The sequence below is a fragment of the Vicugna pacos genome, chromosome 3, assembly GCF_048564905.1.
Source record: "Vicugna pacos chromosome 3, VicPac4, whole genome shotgun sequence".
In the NCBI taxonomy this organism is placed as follows: domain Eukaryota; kingdom Metazoa; phylum Chordata; class Mammalia; order Artiodactyla; family Camelidae; genus Vicugna; species Vicugna pacos.
The window spans coordinates 9,377,831-9,399,258 of record NC_132989.1 but is presented as its reverse complement, the minus strand read 5'-3'; the positions used below and the strand labels follow the sequence as shown (position 1 = coordinate 9,399,258).

At 43.4% G+C, this 21,428-nt stretch overlaps 1 long non-coding RNA gene across 2 annotated transcripts in view; it reads right to left on the bottom strand.

Moving 5' to 3' along the window:
- LOC140691163 (uncharacterized) overlaps positions 1 to 20,575 on the bottom strand; it is a 129,525-nt gene extending 108,950 nt beyond the window's left edge. For both annotated transcript variants that reach the window (XR_012066683.1, XR_012066680.1), the window contains exon 1: positions 20,466 to 20,575. This is a non-coding gene — a long non-coding RNA (uncharacterized lncRNA). The remainder of the gene's footprint in view (positions 1 to 20,465) is intronic.
- Positions 20,576 to 21,428: the final 853 nt, after the last annotated feature.

The window sequence follows — 21,428 nt, the reverse complement described above, 5'->3', positions numbered from 1 at the left end:
ACTTGTGTGCCAAACCCAGAAAGCGACAGTTAAAAAATAATGCAAGTTTTTATGAAAGGACTATCTGTATGGTCATACTGATGTTTTAGGAAGCTAACTGTGACAATACAGACAGTTTCCTTGAACTATGATAGCCACAATAATAGGGTTTTAAAAGAACCATAATCTCTGCCAAGAACACATTCTAATCTTAAATCCTTCCTGCCAAGACATTCTTCCAAGTGTCTAACTTAAGTCCTTCTTGCTGCAGATTAAGTCCATGTAGCCCCTGCGCATCCTCCTGTACAATTTAACATTATTTACCCAGCAGATTATTATGACAGCCGAGTATTTTCCCCCTTTGCTGACTCCAGGAGGACTCTAAGTAAATACCAATACACCAGAGAAATGCAGGCGGAGAACACAATGAATCCACTGATTTCCAAACTCAAATGTTTCCGAAAACAATGAACTATTCAGCTTCCTGGGTACTTGTTCCAGGGGTTGTTCTTTTCTAGATATAAGTACTATTTCTAAAGCTAAATGGGTTCTTTCTTCCAGAGCCTACTCCTCCTTTTATATAACTGTTCTCTTTTGCCTCCTGACCATGGCTATTTGCACACACACAGCTGGCGGTGCTGTCCAACAGCTGGGCAGCAGGCTCGTCCTCACCAGCTCCCAGTGGCAATGCCAGACCAGGACGTAGGAGAGCTGGGATCAGGAGTCCTCGGCCACCAGCTGTGTGGCTTTGAGTAGGCACTGCCCCATCTGCGCTTCCTACCGTCTGTGTCTGATGAAGGTGTCTGGAGTACATTCTCTCTAAAGCCTGTACCATCTCTGTGAGCCCGAGAACAGCTCCTTCATCCCTTTAGGATGCCAGTCCTTAAAGGGGCAAATCCTCAGGGTTGGAGAGCCCTGAAGATGCTGTCCCTCCCATGGCTCCTGCCCAAGCACAGTCCCAACAGAAAGTTACGCAGCACTGAGCACGTGGTACTCAATGAACTTCCCCAGGCACTCCTGGATCAAGTGAGGTCGAGTCTAGATGTTTAACCTTTCTGATCTAAACCATTCCCTCCAACAGCCGTACAGAACATTTCTTTTTCCGAAGAAAAAAGGGTTTCAGTCCCTAAAGACACGTAAACCCTGTGCATCTCCCAAGAGACCTTCCCTCATCCTGCTGGAACTGATCAATTAACTGAGACTGGATAATGTAGGCAAAAGAATCCACGTCCGAAGAGAACACTTCCCACATTTTACTTCAGAGATTGTTGCCTGTTATTCTACAAGTTCCATATCTAACCCACAAATGCTTTCTTCTTTAAGTCTGAGTCAAATTATATGAGAAAAATTCACAGAACACACCAGATCGACTTCGTTCGAAAAATCTGAAGACCCACCTGTGCCAGGACCCCATCACCTTGCTGGCATGTAACACCCTGGCCCGTTACTCTTTCCCCATTGTTTCCCCGACATGTTGCCAAGGGAAAGCATGCTTCATCATGCTTCTGCAGCCTTTTTGTTGCCGCTGTTGAAGGAAGTTGGGAGGGCATAGCTCAGCAGTTAGAGTGCATGCTTAACATGCACGAGGTCCTGGGTTCGATCCCCTGTACCTCCCTTAAAAATAAATGAGTAAATAAATAAATAAACCTAATTACCTCCCCTCCTCCAATGTGATAAATTAAAAAAAAAGAGTTTTAAAAACAAAAGACAGAAGAAAATTTGTATCAATACTGGTAAAACCAGAAATATACTAAGTGTATCAAGAAAAATGGGAAAAAGTTGATTTCTATGGGGAAGAAGAGAGCATTGCTTCTTGCTTAGGCAAATGTGAACCCATGTGACTCTTACCTACCCAGTCCCATGGACATCTGAGTGTGAGACAGTCTGGGGAGCTCGGGGTGGAGACTCCAACCTGAATGTGGATCTGCTGTCCCTTTTCCGTGACTCAGTCTCCATCTTTGAAGAAAGCTGGTTGGACTAGATGGTCCTTCCTGGCTTGGACAGACAATCCAAGATCCTAGATTCCAACAAAGCCAGAGAGCCTCTGACAAGGACAACTCAGTCTAAGTCTGGCTAAAGGTATGAACAGACAATACTGACACCCAGTGGTCCATTATTAACCAGCTCGAATCTGATGCCCTGAAATTCCTGAGCAGGACTGGGTGCTCAGGCTCAGAAAGAACCTTCTTCGCGTCCTAAAGACACCAGAAACAGGAGGCCACCAAAAGCTAGAAGCAGTAACACAAAGAAACAAACAAAACCCCCGGTCTGTGCTGTTTTGTCTTCTAAACGCTTCTGATGGGGATCTGGCCAAATCTTGGTTTGACTTAACTATATCCATTATACCAAACCATTTGGATTCAACACTGTATTTCTCCTACATAAGGGAAACAAAAATGCTTCTGAAGACGCAAGGCTTATCTCCCAGGAGGTAAAAGCCCAGCCACCCTGAACTCATCTATCACGATTTCTTTGATTTATTAATCAGTCTCCTAAGCCCTGAAAAGTAACTGATAAACACCTCCGGTTACAAGGACAGGATTCTGTCTGACTAGTTCTGAACCTCCCAGCACAGCCCCAAACCCTTCACTTCAGAATATTGACCAGGTTACTACAGGTTCTCCTGCAGAACTGGCCCGAGAAACACATTTTGAGCTTCTTTCATTTCCAACGAGCTAACAGTTCCCAGAGTTTTAAAAATCAGCAAGATCTAAAATATAACCTTTGGTGACTTCAGTCTGACTGCTGAATGAAAGAAGGTAAGTGAACAATGAATTTGAATGCTTCTTATTTCACATCTACAGCCTTTGATTTTGGGGGCAGGGGAGGAAGACCAGCAACCTGGCCTTTCAATCATAACACAAGTTGACATCTCAATGGAGTTCTCTAAATCAGACTGCAGAATAATAGCGTTGGGGAGAAACGTGCGAAGAGTTAAAGTAAGTTACAAAAATATCTAAGGAGCTTGCCTTTTTATTAGTGGAAAAATCACCAGCTGGCAGCCTGGCATCACTGAAAGGCTCAGGACATAGACTCAGGTAGAGAGAGAGAGAGAACTGATTCCGAGAGTCTCCCTCCTCTCCTAAACAATAAAAGCAAGAAAAAGAACAGTTACCGGGGAAAAAAAAACAGCCTAAAACAAACAAGGAAATCAAATGCCAAAATCTCCACAGGGTAGAAGGGACATCAGTTCCTATCCAATCCCCAGAGGTTACTACAACTCCCGAGAATGTCCCTCGATACTCCCACAAACTGGACAAACAATGGAAGAATGGTATCCTTTTTGTCTCTTTTGACATCAAGGAAGTGCTTAGAAATGGCCTGGGTGAGGAGAAATAAAAAGGAAGTGAGCAGTCACATGACCTGCTTGCGCAGAAGCATAGGCTCCTGGCCCCCGTGCTGCACTGCGGGAACCATCTAGAGCATATCACCCTACCTTTCATCAAGTGCAGCAATCCCAGGCACAGGACAGAAAATGAAACTTAAGGAAAAAAACCCAGAAACCAGTTCCTCTAAGGCTGCAGGCCCACCCCAGCTGAACTCTCCTCCCCGCCCCCACACCCACAGAACACAGCGAGGGGGCGGGGCGGGGCACAACCTGTATCTTCCAGCTGCAGCTGGAGGGTAAGTCAAGTCTCAGGTAATAGTGGGAAGAAGGCGGGGGGGGGGGGGTTCCTCTCAAGCTGCCTGAGGAGGGAGGGAGTCTACGGAGCAGCTCTCTTAAGCAAGAATAATGCAAAAAGAAGCAAGGTCGTAATGAAAATTCTCAAGAAAATATGGCGTTCAAAAGATTAATATCTCGGTTTCACCGAAAGCATACCCCGAGGATCACTCCCAAGTGCTCTGTCCAGGAGAAGAGATTAATGAGAGGAAGATTATTTGGAAGAGAAAAGCAAAAAAAATTAAACCTCTCCAAGTCTAGCCAATAAAGCTACAGAAGTAAACATAAAGGGATACGGTAAACCAAAGGAAACCAATTAAGAACCAAACTAGAAACACACCATTTTCGAACTAATGAATAAATTAGAAGCAGCAAAAGAAGAACAGAAACAAATGAAAATGAATTCAGGACAGAGAAAGAAGGCTTAAGATAATCATAGTAGATAAGGAGGGGGGAATCAAAAGAGCAGATAGCAGATACCAAAGAAGCAGCTTTTTAAAGAGAAAATCCCTGAGGTAGTGTTGTGGGTTGAACTGTGTTCCCCAAAAAGAGTTGCTGAAGTCCTAACCCCTAGTACCTGGGAATGTAAATTCATTTGTAGACAGAGGCCTTGCAGATGCAATCAAGCCAAAAGGAGGTCATGCTCACTAGGCGGAACCTAATCCAACATGACCTGTCCTTGGGAGAAAACAGGGACACTGGGAAGAGAAGGCCGTGTGGAGACTCAGGGACACACATGGAGAGCGCCACGGGAACACAGAAGCAGACGCCGGAGTGCGCACCTGCAGACCAGCACAGTGCGCCAAACAACACTGCTTACACCTGTCTGCCCCTTTCTCTCTGGTCTCTAGCTCACAACCTGATGTTGCCCAGAACCAAACCCTTCATCCCCCTTCAGACCTACCTCCACACTACCCACCAAAATCTCCCTGACTCATGCTGGGATTTATAGTCAGAAATATACATTTGGTCTTCATCCCCATTTCTGGCAATGAACCTTTGGAATTGCCTGAGTGATGAGAAGATAAAAGTGTTTTCTTACGTTAACGAGGGGCTTTCAGACCACACCCAGGGATGGCACCTAAGGATGAGGGGTAGCTGCCAGGAGACGCAACCAAGGGATGAGAGGAAGGAACTTCCAGTTCTACCCTCATCTCTCCCACCCTCTAGGGAGGGAAGAGGAACTAGAGGTTGAATTGAAACCAAGCAGACCTACATAGGGGCCATCCCGGTGACAAGCTTGCCTAGTGTGTCCTCTGCTTACTGGTGATGAGAAAAAACTGCGGAACTACACCAGGGCCACCTAGACCCTTCATGAGGGGGGAGACAGAGAGAGAAGCAAGCCGCAGCAGTTGATGCAAAAAGCCAACGAACGCAGAAAAAAAAAAGGTAGGACAGTCAGGCAGAGAAAAAAAAACACAACTTAAATAAATCAGCCGCAAGGGCTCCCAGTTCTATCTCAAAAGTAAAGATAAATTCTAACACACATTCCTCAGTTGTTATGCAAAAGCCCTGACCCCAACTGGATGGAGAGGGGTGACCCTGAGCATGTAGCCCTCAGGCTGGCTGGAGCCTGAGGACTGATAATGTTCAGCCCTGTGGCCTCACCTGGGTTACCTCACCACCCATCAAACAGAAAAATGTGCACAAGCTGATCATGTTCCCCATGACCTGGTGCTTCACTTTGCCTTTAAAATCCCTTCCCCCAAGCCATCAAGGAATTCAGGTCTTTTGAACATTCGCCATCCATATTCCTTGCTGAGTACCTTGCAATAAATGCTTTACTTTCTCCTTCACTACAACCCAGTGTTAGCAGATTGGCTTTGCTACATGATGTAATGCTAACAGAATCATCACCAGTGACTAATATTTTTATCAATCATGCCTATGTAATGAAGCTTCCATATAGAAAATTTTAAAAAAAAGGACAAGGTTTAAAAAGCTTCCAGGTTAGTGACCGTGTGGAGGTTTGGGAAGAGTGGCGTGCCCAGAAAGCGTGGAAGCTTGGGGTCCTTTCCCCATGCCTTGCCCTGACGCATCTCTTCCATCTGGCTGTTCCTGAGTTGTATCATTTTATAATGAACAGGTAATCTAGTAGATAAAATGTTTCTCTTGAGTTTTGTGAGCCACTCTAGCAAATAAACGGAGCCTGAGGAGAGGGAACCTCTGATCTATAGCCAGTTAGTCAGAAGCACAGGAGACAAAGTGGACTTGCAAATGGCATTCTTACGGGACAGGGCCCTTAACCTGTGGGATTATGAAGGGATCTCCAGGGAGACAATGTCAGAATTGAGTTAATCCATAGGACACCCAGCTGATATTGGAGAATTGCCCCACCCCACTTCATGAATCAGAATTGGTGGCCAGAACCCTTACACGCTTCCTTTCCTCTGCTTATACTGTTACATATGCTTCCACTGTTTTTTTTTTTTTTCATTCTCTGCAAGTCGGTCACATTCCTTTCCAAATCATCTGTCTCCAAAGACCATCCTGGTCTTCAGTGATCCCCTTACTGACCAACAAGGAAGGGAACGAAGAGACATGACAGAAGGGAGCAGGAGGTGTGGAGGAAAAGGAAATTTCACAGAAGGCAAAACCAAAATATTATATACAAGGTTCCTGAACGGAGATTCTTGGAAGTATCTGTTTTCCTGATCAAAAGGGACTGACAAAAAATTCACAGAGACAGAAACTAGCTTCAGGATTTCCCAGGGCTGACAGAGGGGGAAGGTATAGCTCAAGTGGTAGAGCACATGCTTAGCATGCACCAGGTCCTGGGTTCAATCCCTAGTACCTCCTCTAAAAAGTAAATAATTAAGTAGACCCAATTACCTCCTCCACCAAAAAAAATCAAGGTTTCACAGGACTGGGAAAAGGGAAAGAATGAGAGTTACTGCTTAAAAGCTTCTATTTGGGGTGATGAACATTTTGGAAGTCGTTACTGATGACGGTGTACAACTTTATGTGTTGTTAATGTCACTGAACTGTACACTTAAAAAATGGTTGAAATGGCAGATTTTATGTTATATATATTTTACCACAAGAAAAGAAGAGGAGATTGGCACAGCCTTTGCTATTTCATGCCCTCTTGGTCCCTTCTTTCTGTCCAGGGTACAGATGATGCCCACATTCGTACCAGAGCCAACTAGTCACCATGAGGCACCAGGCACATGGATGGAAGCCCACATGTTAAAGATGAAAAAAAGAGACAGTATCAGGGTCCCCGATGGCATGAGCAGCCTCGCTGTCCCAAACTAACTCCCTCCAGATTTTTTATGATGAAAGAAAATTCAAGTCCTCTTTAAGGTACTTCGAAAGTTTTCAGTTACTTGCCACTAAATGCACTCCTGACAGATACTGCTCCCCAATGCCCACTCTAGGAAATCAAATACCTGAACACGGCATGGAAGGTGCTTCCAGGTCCAGCCGTGAGCTCCCTCTGCAGACTTATCACACCCTTTTTCTCTCATGGGAACCCCAGACCCACCTTTGCCTTTCTCTTGATGTCACGTTCGTGTCTCTGCTGCCGTGGCTTTGTTCATGGCAGGTCCCGACAAAGACTGCCAGCTCCTACCACTTCCTCTGAGCGCCCCTTCAAACCCAGCTCTCCAGCAAGAAGTGAACACTCTCCTGAAACCCTCACTCCCTTTGTATGCAGCATCTCACCAGTGTCCAGTCCACTGGCAAGACTTTTCAGATACTTTCATATACATCCACCAGAAAACCACTTCCAACCATGACCACTGGTGTCCCCAACCCCTGGCTGCAGGCTTCAATTAGCGCTCATCTGGACAATCAAAACAGCCTCCAGCTGGCTTCTTTACTCTATTCTTGCCTCCTTCCCCTTACTTATCAATTTCTAGTACAGATGCCAGAATAGGCTTTTAAAAAATGTAAGGCAGATCATATCATCACACTGCTCCAACTCTCCAGATGTCTTCCTGACACGTTAGAATAAAATCCAGCTTCCTTTCCCTGCTTGGCCTACCAGCCTTTCCATGATCTGGTCCTATCTGCGCCTCCAAACTCAATTTTTAATCCCTTTTCACATGTTTATTCTAACCATCCTGGTCTTCTGTTCCTTGAATCTGCCAGCGTAATTCCATCCTTAAGACATATGCACCTGACATCCTCTCTGCCTGGAATAGTCTCTCGCCAAATCTCCATAGAGCTGGTACCCTAATTACTAAGAACTCTCTACTCAAATGTCATGATCACCCAGAGAGGCCAGCCCTGAGCACCTTATCCAACGGAGGTACCCACAATACTACTCTCAAATGTTCACTTGGTTTCTCTGCATAGCATTTCTCCCCTGCCCCCTCCCCCAAGTTCACATTTATTTTCATTTTCTTGTTTACTACACAACTCTCCACTGGAACATCAGCTCATTAGAGCCGGGGCTGTGTTCTGTTCATCTCTGTATCTCCAGCATCCATCACAGCTCTGGGCACACGTAGGCACACCATCTACTTTAACTTGTCCCGTCTGTGTCCAACCTGTGTGCCTGCTTCACTGTCACCAAGAGGTGGATACCGGCAAACCCCATCGTTTTCTCCAGCTCGGCCTCCTCCTCCTTCCATCCTACTCCCTGTACCTGTTCCCAAGTTCAGAACATCCAAACAAAGGTAGGATGAAGGAACATTTCAGTTTCCGGTCTTATGTTGCGTCTATCAGGAGGCTGTAATCTTACTGAAACTAACAAAAATTGTGCCTCACCAAAAAGATTTAACTACTGTGACATGATTTTGATGCTAATGCTTAAATCATTTCCGTTTTTATTCCCCGATTCTTTAGAGGAAACAAAGCCATCTTGAATCCTTCTTGCAAAGGGGTATCCCACACATTTGAAAATACAAAAGATGAAGTTTAAAATCTGAACGAAAAGAAACACTGGTATGCTATTTAAAAGGACAGAATCACTAGTTACCAGGATGCTGTGCGTGTAAATAATAGCTACCTATTCTATTTCTTTCTGCTCCAAAGTTTTCAGCACAATGACTGCCACTGAAATCTGTTTCTAAGTTTCTGGATAATGCCTTCCCAATGCCAACCTCATTCCAGACTTCACAGCTCATGGAACTATGTCCATGATTGACGTTCCAATGATTAAAGTTCTCAGCAGCAGTACTGCTTCAGATAAAATTATTAAAACCATAACCCCTTAAATGCACATTGGTGCAGCCTGAAAAGGCTACGAACTGTAGGATTCCAACTACAAGACAGTCTATAAAATGCGAAAGTACAGAGACAGCAAAAAGATTATTGGTTGAATGTAATTAATGCAACCAAACAGTACACTTAAAAATGATTAAAAAGGAGCGGCCAAGATGGCAGAGTAGAAGGATGCTCTTAGCTCACCCTCTTTCCCATGTACACACCATGAGAGACATTCACGACCCACCATCCACTCAGAACACCTGCTGAAATTTGACAGAGTATCACCCTCTTCAAAAAACAAAATTCCTCACAAATCTGGTTGGAGATTAAAAAAAAAAAGAAAGAAAAAGAAAGAAGAAATGAGTGCAGGACCGGTCCTGCAGGGAGGGAACAGCAAAGGAGGAATAGCACACTTACGCTGGGAACGCCCCTCTCCAATGGAGAGGTCAGCAGGGATGGAGGAGGGACCTCCAAGGCTCAAAGGAGTGACAACAGCCCTTGGCTGACAGAACTAAGAGAGATGGCACAAAGGGTCCCTGTGATCCCCAGCCCTAGACTCAAGCCAGCAGGGGTGGGCTGAGAGTGGCTGCCGAGCTGGGAGGAAGGCTGGGGCCGACTGCACAGAGACAGCCTCAGGGGACTGGAGTGTGCTGTTCCCCACGGCTGGGCGTGTATACAGAAGGCGGGGAGGGGAGGGAAGAAGGAAGGAAGGAAGCCACATTGCTGGTGCACAGTAGAAGGAAAGGTGCAACGTGGCTGGCTGTAGCCTTTGTCTTGTGTCTGGGACCCACGGCACCACTGCTGGTGCATTCTACTGACAAGAGAGGTGGCGCTCAGCCACAGCCACCATATTTGCTGGTATGGGGTTCCCAGGTGGAGGTGGCATTGAAACCTGAATCTGTACCCAGGGTCTCTGCAACCTCATAGGCGAAGGTGCCTTCATGGACGTATGCCTCTAAGACAGATGAGCCAGGAGCAGAGCTCTGGCACACAGCAAGCGCGAAGGCTGGTGCAGCCATCTTCCGCTAGCCTGCCTGCCGTACACGGATGCAGCACTGAGGGTGGTGATGCCCTGGCAGCGCAACTGCACAATCACTGCAGGGCTGTGGGCTCCACTGCAAAGGCCTCTAAGATGAACGAGTGGCGTTCGCACAGCAGGGCAAGTGCAGGAGCAGCATTTGGTGCTGGGGACGGTGCTGACTCGATAGTGCGCCACTATCCAGGTATGTCACCCAGAAGTCGGCAGAACTGCACTGGTAGCTCTGATGGCAGAGAACCTGGGGGCCACCAGGGCAGAGCGCTGATATTCCGGCAGCTAAAGCAGGGGCAAGGGCAGAGTCCACAAAAACCAAGAACTAGTTTTTTGAAAGAGTAAACAAAATTGATAAAACCTCTGTCCAGGCTCACTAAGAAGAATGGAGAGAGAACACAAATAAACAAAGTAAGAAAGGAAAATGGAGAAATTACAACCAATACCACAGAAATACAAAAAAAAAAACAAAAAACAAAAAACAAAAAACAAAAATGAGAGAGAGAGAGAGAGAATACAAGAATAACTATGTGGAAACAAACTGGACAGTCTAGAAGAAATAGACAAGTTTCTGGAAACATACAGTCCTGCAAGACTGAATCAAGAAGAACTAGACCACTTGAAACGACTGATCACTAGAAATGAAATAGAATTAGCAAAAAAAAAAAAAAAAAAAACCCTCCCTACCAACAAAAGTCCAGGACCAGATGGCTTCACTGGGGAATTCTACCACACATACAAAGAATTCATCTCGGTCCTTCTCAAACTCTTCCAAAAGGATGAAAAGGAGGGAGTACTCCCAAACAAATTCTATGAAGTCACCATCACCCAAAAGTCAGACTAAGACACTACCAAAAAAAGACAATTATAGGCCAATATCACTGATGAACACAGATGCAAAAATCCTCAACAAAATATTAGCAAACAGAATCCAACAGCACATAAATAAGATCATACACCATGATCAAGTTGGATTCATCCCAGGAGAACAAGGATGGTTCACACACAAATCAATCACTGTGATACACTACATCAAGAAAAGAAAGGACAAAAATCACATGATTATCTCGATACAGAAAAGTATTTGATAAAATTCAACACCCATTTATAATTTAAAAAAACTCTTATTACCAAAGTGGCTATAGAGGGAACATAACTCAACATAATAAAAGCTAACTATGACAAACGCACAGCCAGCATAATATTCAACGGTGAAAAACTGAAATCTTCCCACTAAAATCTAGAACAAGACAAGGATGCCCACTCTCACCACTTCTATTCAGCATAGTCTTGGAATTTCTAGTCACAGCAATCAGGCAACAAAAGGGACAAGAAATAGAAGGGATCCAAACTGGAAGAGAAGAGGTAAAACTGTCACTATATGCAGATGACATGATAGTAAATATACTATACACAGAAAACCCTTAAAGAGCCACACAAATACTACTAGAGCTGATAAAAGAATTTGACAAGGTAGCAGGATACAAGATTAACATACAAAAATCAGTTGCATTTCTTTACACTAACAATGAATTAGCAGGAAAAGAAAGTAAAGAAACAATCCCTTTTAAAATTGCAGCCAACAAAATAAAATACTTAGGAATAAAACTGACCAAGGCAGTGAAAGACTTATAGATGGAGAACTACAAAACACTGATTAAGGACATTGAAGAAGACTTTTAAAAAATGGAAAGATATCCCATGCTCTTGGACTGGAAGAATCAATATTGTTAAAATGGTCATACTACTCAAGGCAATCAAATTACCCAGGACATTTTTCACAGACATAGAACAAACAATCCTAAAATTTATATGGAATCACAAAAGACCCAGGATTGCCAAAGCAACATTGAAGAAAAAGAACAAAGCTGGACGAATAACCCTCCCAGACTTCAGACAATACTACAGAGCTACAGTCATCCAAACAGCATGGTATTGGCATAAAACCAGACATATGGATCAATGGAACAGAATAGAGAGCTCAGAAATTAACCAACAGGCCTATGGTCAATTAATCTTCGACAAAGGAGGCAGGAATATACAATGGAGAAAAGATAGTCTCTTCAGCAACTGGTGTTGGGAAAACTGGACAGCAGCATATAAATTAATGAATTTAGAACACTCCCTCACTCCATACACAAAAATAAAGAAGACATAAAGATGGCCAACAGGCACATGAAAAAATGCTCAGTATCACTAATTATCATAGAAATGCAAATCAAAACTACAATGAGGTATCACCTCACACCAGTCAGAATAGCCATCATTCAAAAGTTCACAAATGGTAAATGCTGGAGAGGTTATGGAGAAAAGGGAACCCTCCTACACTGCTGTGGGAATATAGTTTGGTGTAGCCATTGTGGAAAACAGTATGGAGATTCCTCAAAAAACTAAAAATAGACTTACCATATGATCCAGCAATCCCAATTCTGAGCATATATCCAGAGGGAACTCTAATGTGAAAAGATACATGCACTGCAGTGTTCAGAGCAACACTGTATACAATATCCAAGACATGGAAACAACCTAAATATCCATTGACAGATGACTGGATAAAGAAGTTGTGGTATAGTTAAATAACGGAATACTATTCAGCCATCAAAAAGAATAGAATAATGCCATTTACAGCAACATGGATGGACCTAGAGATTGTCATTCCAAGTGAAGCCAGCCAGAAAGAGAAAGAAAAATACCATACAATATCACTCATATATGGAATCTAAAAAAGAAAAAAAAGACACTGTGAACTCATCTACAAAACAGAAACAGACTCTCAGACATAGTAAACAATATTATGATTACCAGAGAAGGGGAATGGGAAGGGATAAATTTGGGAGTTTGAGATTTGCAAATGTTAGCCATTATATATAAAAATAGATTTCTAAAAAATGATTAAAATGCTAATTTGTTATGTATATTTTACTTTAATTTTTATAAAGGTAAAGAAAGTGAGTTATTACCAGAGGTACAGTAGGAGAAGCAGGGAAGGATGACCAGCTGAACCACAGAAGACTTTCAGGGGGGTGAAAATATTCTGTATCTAGCTTCAATAATGGACACATGTCATTATCTATTTTTCAAAACCCACACCACCAGGTATGAACCTGCCCAATGTTCATAGCAGCATTATTTACATTGCCAAGATGTGGAAGCAACCTAAGTGTCCATCAATAGAAGACTGGATAAAGAAGATGTGGTAAATATTATATGCAATGGAATACTACCAGGCCATAAAAAAGAATGAAATTTTGCCATTTGTAGCAACATGGATGGACCTGGAGGGCACTGTGCTAAAAATAAGACAGAGAAAGACAAATGCTGTGTGATATTACTTATATGAGGAATCTAAAAAACACAATGAACTAATGAATGTAACACACAGGAAGCAGACTCACAGATACAGAGAGCAGACTAGTGGTTACCAGTGGGGAGAGAGAGGAAGGGCAATTTAAGAGCTGGGTAGTGAGAGGTATAAGCTATTGGGTGTAAGGCAGACTACAAGGATGTCTAACACGGGGGATGTAGCCAATATTTTGTAACAATAAATAGAGTGTAACTTTTAAAAATTGTATGAAAAATAGGAGGAGGATCTGGGGGGGAGGGGTGCAGCCGGCAGAGCCAGCCAGCAGGCAGAGTGAGCTAAACAAAAGTTGTACAAAAAATTAAATAAACAAAGATAACAAAAAAGCAGTAAACTCTAATACAAACCATAGGCTTCAGTTAATAATAATGCATCAAAATTGGTTCATCAATTGTTAAAAACAAAAAATGTTCCCCACTAACACAAGATGTTACTAATGGAGGAAACTGAGGGTAGGTGGGGAAAGGGGACATATGGGAACTCTGTACTTGCCACTCGATTTTCTGTAAACCTAAACCTGCTCTGAAAACTAAATATTAGTTCCTTTTCTGGTCATCAATGTCTACTCAAATAGAAATTTTTTAAAAGTCCTTAGTGACAAATTACAGATTTAGGTTAACATTACCTTAATTGCGTGTTCAGACTTCCTCTGAATTACTGAATGAGTTTTCTGTTTAATAAGTATTCTTAAATATCAAGCAGCTGATTTGGGCAGGTATTTTAAGTGCCTATTCTTGACAAGGCTCTGGGATAGACACTCATATGCTTCTAAATAAATAAATCGAAGTATTTATTCAAAGTCGCCCTGAGGGAGGGAAAAGAAATATTTTGTGGCATTCTTCCTGGGTGCAGAGGTCACCTTGCTTCCGAATCTTTCTCCCTGGCAATCCCAGAGGAAGTGGGGCTGTCTCTCCTACCTTCTGTACATTTTTATGGATTCCTCGGCTCCTCTCAAAAGATAGAAGGTAATTTCTCAGAGCAAACAGCCACATTGATATTCATGGGATAAACGGTTTGTAACTGAACAGCAACACCCCGCTAATGTAAATTTCATACACAGCTTCCAAAAGGTTAAACAATGCGGCTGGGCTCGACTGTGCCCAGAAAGCAAATGACAGCGAGGGGCCCAACCGTGGTGCCAGGCCGAGTCCTCCTGCGCAAAGTTCTCGCAGCAGCAAGCTCTTGCCGTCTGCTTGGGAGGGGTGCTATTAACACTGAGGCCCCTGGAAATGAATGACTCAGCACACACACAGCCCTACTCAACTTTCTCAATGCAAAAAGGAAAGACCACGGGTAGAGGATGAAGGGGGAAAGGGGAGTGGAATTATTCTCAAGTCTGCTTCATGAGTATGTATTTTAAAACAGCTTTCCCAAATGTGCTTGCTGTGTATCATTATCCTCTCTACTGGTCCTTAACCGAGCACTCTGACTCCACCCTCTCTAGCTCCATCAGTATTTACTGGGTTCCTTCTGGGTACCAAGCACCCATTCAGGGACTGAGGGTGTAACAATGAAGAACTCAGACAACATCTTTGCTCCCAAGGAGTTTATACACTGGGAAAAGCAGACAGGAAAGAAACTAATTTCAGACTGTGTTAAATGCTATGGGGAAAGATAAACTGGGTGATGGTGTCTCAAGGAGAGAGAGAGGGTGGCGGGACATTTTTGTGTCAAGTTTAGATAACTGGGTCATGAAAGACCTTCAGAAAGAGGTGAGATGTAAACTGAGAATAGGATGCTGAGAAGGCGGCAACCATCTAAAGACGTGTCAAAGGATGCCAGTGTGTCCAGAGAGGAGTGAGGGTGGACAGCATGGGGACCAGGTTGTGGAGGGCCTTTAACAGTTCTGAGTTTTACGCTGCATACAGTAAGGAAGCAAGGAAGGATTTTAGTCAGAAACACAAAGTAACATGATATTTGTTTTTAAAAGATCAATTTCACCATGCGGTGTGGAAAGGATGGTGGAAGAACAAGACTGGAGGGGGAGATGCACTGGGAGAGGACGGGAGGAGACCGGGTGAGAGGGCATGGTGGTGGTGGTGGTCTCCTGCCCAAACTCAACTACAAATATGCCCACCCAGGGGACAATGGGGGTCCTAACCTAGCCGAGACCCAGCTTGGCAAGGGGCCAATTCTACCTGGGAAGGGGGCCTTTTGGCCACGTGTTTATGCCAAGAGGACACCTTTTTCATGCATGAAGTTGACCTGTCCATCTGGGGAGCCCCTTGAACCAGGGTAATGGGGAGAAGAGCCTCAGTGCAGAAAATACCTGAGTACCACACGCAGGTGGATTCGACCAGATGTGAGTGAAGGACAAATGAAGGCTGACCCTCCAATTTTGGACTGGAGCATCACAGTGGGTTGTCCTACTTACTAAGATGCAGAAGGTTGGAACAGAAGAACTATGTAGTGCTTACATCCAAAAGTTCTGTTTCCAACATGGTAATTCAACTATCCGTTAGACATCAGATGAGCAATGAGGAAGCGGGGCGGTTTAGGGAGAGGAGAGGAGAGGACGGAACTGAGTCGGAGGGTGGCAACAATCAGAAGTCAGACAGAGGAAAATGAGCCATCAAATCCCAGGCTTGACGCATTCAGCCACCAACATGCCCCGATGCAGTGCAACGGGACCCGAAGACGGTGTGCTCCAGAAACGGCCGCCTGGCAGGTGGAGGGTGGGTGGCGCTGGCTCAACATGTGTTTTATAGCTCATTTTCAATCAAGGGCTCCCATATTAATCCAGACAGTAGATCATCTACAAATTTAATTAACTGTATTTGTGCAGAATCTCAATTTGACCATAAAAATCTAATGTTTAATATAGTTTAAGGTTCAATGGCCTTTCTTTTTAAAAGGAGACAGATGAAATGGCCCAGATTAATTTTTCCGGTCATCCCCCATATATCAGAGTTATGAAGACAACAGAGGAGAGTGGATAGTACAAGTCTGAATAATGGATAAAACATGAGATTTAACTACCTTTTACCACACTCTCCCTAAACATTGTTTTCTCTAATTAACTAATTGTTTGCTCATAGTAACATCTAACAAGTGCCCTCTTGAAGCAGCTTTCAGAATCCAAATGTCTCACGCCCACGTACAATTACCACATCACCTTCTAGCATCCTTCGCCTTTGGGTACAGACAGGTACTATGTGCACATGCTATTAATAATGAAAACAAAACACTCTGCAATCATTTTGGCCAGATCCATAAATATTTACAGGGCCTCAGGTGAATTCATACACATTTTCAGAAGTGTTGTCACAAAGTGCACGGGACCTGGATTTAAGCCTTGGCTCTGTCGTTCGCAGTCGTAATTGTGGGCTATCCCGTGACCATCGGTTTCTTGAGCTGTAAATAGGAATGGCTACCCTGCCTGCTTCACTGCAGAGCCGAGCTGATTAAATGAAATGAGGGTCTGTCAGATCATCTGCCATCTCTACTGCCAGAAAAAGCGAATTCAAGGACACTACAAATTCAGGGTTGTTCTGAAATAACTCACCCGGCAATTGCCGGAATGTCCGAAATTAAATGTGTCTGGCCCACCTGACACAAACACAATAGAAAGTCTTTTTTTTTTCTTTCACACTAGCACATAGCAGGGGATCCACTGATACTAGTTTCCTGTGGTCGATGCCTCTTTCACTCCTCACTGCAGAAGACTCCAGAGATTCATTTGTGCAACAAGCTCATTTCAAGTATGAGGAAAGCCAGGCCCAGAGAGGTGACATGACATACTTCTGGTTTCACAGTACATCTCTCTCAGCCTGAGTTTCCCCATCTGTTAAATAAGGGGCTTAAACCAGGTAAGTCATTTTGAAACTGCTGGAGCCCAACCACGAGGGTCAAGGGGGAGACAGAGAGAACACGGCCTGCATTCACCCAGAGCAGATCCACTTAGCAGGCACTGTGCATTTCAGTGCTGGGTAACATGAGTCAGAAAAGAAGGTTTCATACTGCTGACAGCAACCACAAACTATTTTAAGGCACCTCGTGGTTTTTTAGGGTTGACTGAATCGTGATGGCAGGCTCTTTGGAACCAGAATAAGGTCTAAATGTTAACACCTTCAGGCAGGTCACAGCTGTACTATTCACCCGGCCCCCACGACTTCCTTTTGTCTTATACCAGCCCACTTTGCTCAATCAAGTTACCCGCTTGGCCCAGAAATGCCCCCATGCCCCTGCCATCTCTCGTGTTTGGGGGGAACCCTGTGGTTCACTGGGTTAAGTTCTTCTTTGCATGCTCAGGATGTCCATGTGGCTCTGAAATGTAACAGCAGCTTAGACAAGACAGTTCCCTTCTCTTCCCCAGAGCAGTGTAAGCAGTCCAGGGCTACGTGGTGCTTCCAAGGTGTTGGGTCCAATGTCCCTCTGGTCTTCTTATCCTGACATCCTCAACCCACCATCAAGCACCTACAAGCCCAGATGAAGCTCAGGATTCCCAAAGAAAGGGGGGAGGGGCCCTGGGAGATGGCTGTTGGTTTATGCCCCATCTTCTCTATTAACTTGTAAACTCAGAGAGCAGAAACCGAGGGGGACGCATCTCCACACCCTACCAGACGCCCTGTTATATGCAAAATCTGTGTTAGTAGCAGCGTTAACACTCATTCACTGTGAGAAGGAAACCATCAGGGAAAGGAAGGATTCTAAGTAAGAAAAGCAGTTTGAGTGCGAGGGAGCAATTCCACGTTGGACATGTTTAACTTGAATGTTTGTTCAGTTAAGTTGACGACTTTATAGACCAGTCCATTGTACAGGGGCAAAGACTGGGCTGTGAGTATAAATTTTGGGTAATCAACATGTGGGTGGTACCTACAGCTTTGGATGAGATCCTGAGGAAGATGGATGTAGACGGAGAAAAAAGAGGTTAAAGAACTGTGTCTTGGGGGACATTAACTTTTCAAGTTGAGGTAAGGAGAAAGCAGTAAATAAGCCTGAGAAATAGCCCTTAAGGGAGGTGGGGAGAAATGATGATACTTCAGGCAGCAAAGGAAGGGTCTGAAGAAAGCAGTGATGATCAACGGTGTCAAATGCTGCTAATTAGGCAGAAAATGAGGAATCAGAAGTGAGCATCGGACTTAGCACGGGGAAGGCATCGGTCATTGACTACTGACCAAGCGGAATGTTAATAACAAAAGGCTGATTGAAATAGGCTCAAGGAAGAAAGAACCGGAGACAGTATGTATAGATGATCCTTCCAGGGAATTTTGCGGTAAAGAGAGACAAAAATGTTGTGTAGCCGACAAGAAAATGAGAGGAGGAGGACCAAGAAAACTTTAAGATGTGAGAAATGGTAGCCTGTCCCATTGCTAATTGCAATGATCTAATAGAGAGAGAAAATTCAGTGATGGAGTTGAGAGGGAATGACTGTAGCAATGCCCTTGGGCAGGCGAGCGGTGACTGGATCTCACTGGAGCAGGGGAAGAACTGACATTCAGTGCCAGCACAGTTCATCCTCGGCCACAGCTGGGAAGGCAGAGTGTGTGGATATATGGATGTCCGTGCTGGCTAACGGGTAGTTGAGATGGAGGAATGAATGAGCGGCATATCTTTTCAGTGTCTCAGTGGAATAGCAGCAAGACCGTCACTGAGAATGAGGATAAAGGAGGAGGCATTACAGTTTTTAAAGAAGAAAGTGAGGTACCAAAAGGTTATCTAGAAATGAGAGAGTGAATGGACTCAGATGGTAGAGTATGCTTGCCTGACGGCATCAAGAATCCCCTTGAGATTTACGGTTATGGGTTTAAAGTGAGACCAGATCCAGACCTATTCTATGTTTTATTCCTACCACATTTAGCTGCATTAAGTTGTTTTGAGAATTAAATGAAAGTATATGCCAGGGGTTGGTAAGTCACAGCTCACAGGCCAAAGGGCCCCACTGCCTGCTTTTGTAAATCAAGTTTTATTGCAACACAGTCACACCCACTTGTTTAAGTATTGAATCCTACTTTTCCATTACAATTACAGGGTTGAATGGTTGCAACGGAGGTAACATGGAATATCAATTCTAAAACACTGGCTATCGGGCCCTTTACGGAAAAAATGTGCAGAACCCTGGCATGTGCGATCATTTACAACAGTGTGGTACAGTGTAAGCTCTCAATAAGATATCGTATTTTTTCTTTGTAAAAACCTACTTCAGTTTGCTCAACAAATTGTGAGTCATTTCAGCAACATGGATGGCCGCAGAGAAAATCCTACTAAACAAGTCAGAGACAAACATCATATGATGTCCGTTACATGCAGGATCTAAATAAATAAGTAAATAAATAAATATTTTACTTACAAACCAAAAATAGACTCACAGACATAGAAACAAACTATGGTTACCAGCAGGCAAAAGAGGGGAAGGGAGATAGAGTTGGAGTTTGGGATTTACAGACACACACTACTGTATATAAAATAGATAAACAAGGACCTACTGCATAGCACAGGGAACTATATTCAATTTCTTATAATGAGCTGTAATGGAAAGGAATCTGAAAATACACACACATGTACGTATATATATATATAAGTGAATCGCTTTGCTGTACACATGAAACTAACATTGTAAATGGACTACACTTCAATAAAAAATAAGAATTAAAAAAATGATGAGAAGTGGAAGTTATGAAGTCCAATAGTAAAAATCGTATAGCACATAGACAGCCCTGCACAGAAGGTCAGATTTCTGCGAGGGCAGGAGCAGGGTTTCAATATAAAGCATGGGGCTGAGCAAACTTTGGATTCTGAAGTCACTGCTGATGCTAAGACCAGTACACATCATGCCAAGCACAAAGTAAGCTTCCAAGGCTCTCAGCTACAAAAGATGCCCAACTAAACCCAAGATGCTGACAGCAGGCAGGGAGGACAAGCCTGAAACTAAGAAATCCTCAGAGTACAACATTCAAAACTAGAGTTACTTTTTCATACATCCCTCGTGGCTTTAGAAAACTAAGAGCAATGGATTAGGAAACCGATTAAACATGTCTAAAAGTCACTGGCAACTTTCGGTTTATTGAATGAAATATATAGAAATAGCCGTTTGTCACAAGTTGAGTTGTACAAAGAAATAAAAGCATTTCATAAAAATGTGCTTGTATATCACACATTCAAACGCTAAACACTCTCTATCTCTCTATAGATCTCAAACTCTAATAATATTCCTCTAAATGCTTCAATGCTTCCGCCCCAGCACTGGATGTAACATATGGTAGAAACTAGCACCTTTGTGAAATGTATTGCCTTATTCTGTGTATTAGCTCAAGACAGAAGGCCCAAAGGGCTCCTACCTGGCTGAAGTCGGGAAACTGGCAGGCTGTGCCAACTGTAGAGACACGGACTAGAGCAGCTCCCAGCTCAGTTCAGCTGCATCGCTCAGGCTCGATTCCTGGACCTGGCCACCAGCAAGATTAGAAAGGTCACAAGATTGTTTCAGTATCTCACCTTCCCCTATAGAGTAGCTGTGTGGACTCAATGAGAAGATGTGTTTACAGCACTTAGCACAATGCCTGATGCACAGTAAGTTCTCAGACATTAGCTAACAGGAGTAGTCATGATTGCCACTGTATCATACAAACTGTAAATACAGAATTACAGACCCTTGGAAACCTGCTTGCAATTGTGGATGACTTCATTTCTTCTATGGTGGAGAATTCTAAAATTCATAGTGCTGTTTGATAAACCGGAAAATGTAAAAGTAACATCTAATAGGACTTGGCCTCCCTAAAATGTGGATTTTACATCCAAGTTTAGGTGTCTTATGTTCAAGTTCATTTTATACGAGTTTTACCTACTTATAAAGAAAAATACCACCCTTCCCAAAAAACTACATAAAATTTTTAGTTATGAAGCTGGCTGTGTTAGATACAACCGCCAATGGACCCTAGACATTTCCCAAGCAAACTACATATAGAATAAAATATTAGGAGTGTAACTTAAAACATAATAACTGAAATACCTAATTTAAAATACTGTATCTGATTATTAATAAATCATTTGAGGGGTTTTAATTAAGATACAGTTCACATATCATAAAATTTACTTTTCTCCTGTGTACAATTCAGTGGTTTTTCAGTAGATTCACAGAGTTGTGCTACCATGAAAGCACTGTGTAATTCCAGAACATTTTTCTCATTCTTTAAAGAAACTCCATACCCATTAGCAATCATTTCCCATACCTCACCCCTAGCCCCTGGTGTTTTGGGTTTTTTTTTAAAGGCATGGTAATAGTATGGTTATTTTTTAAGACTTCT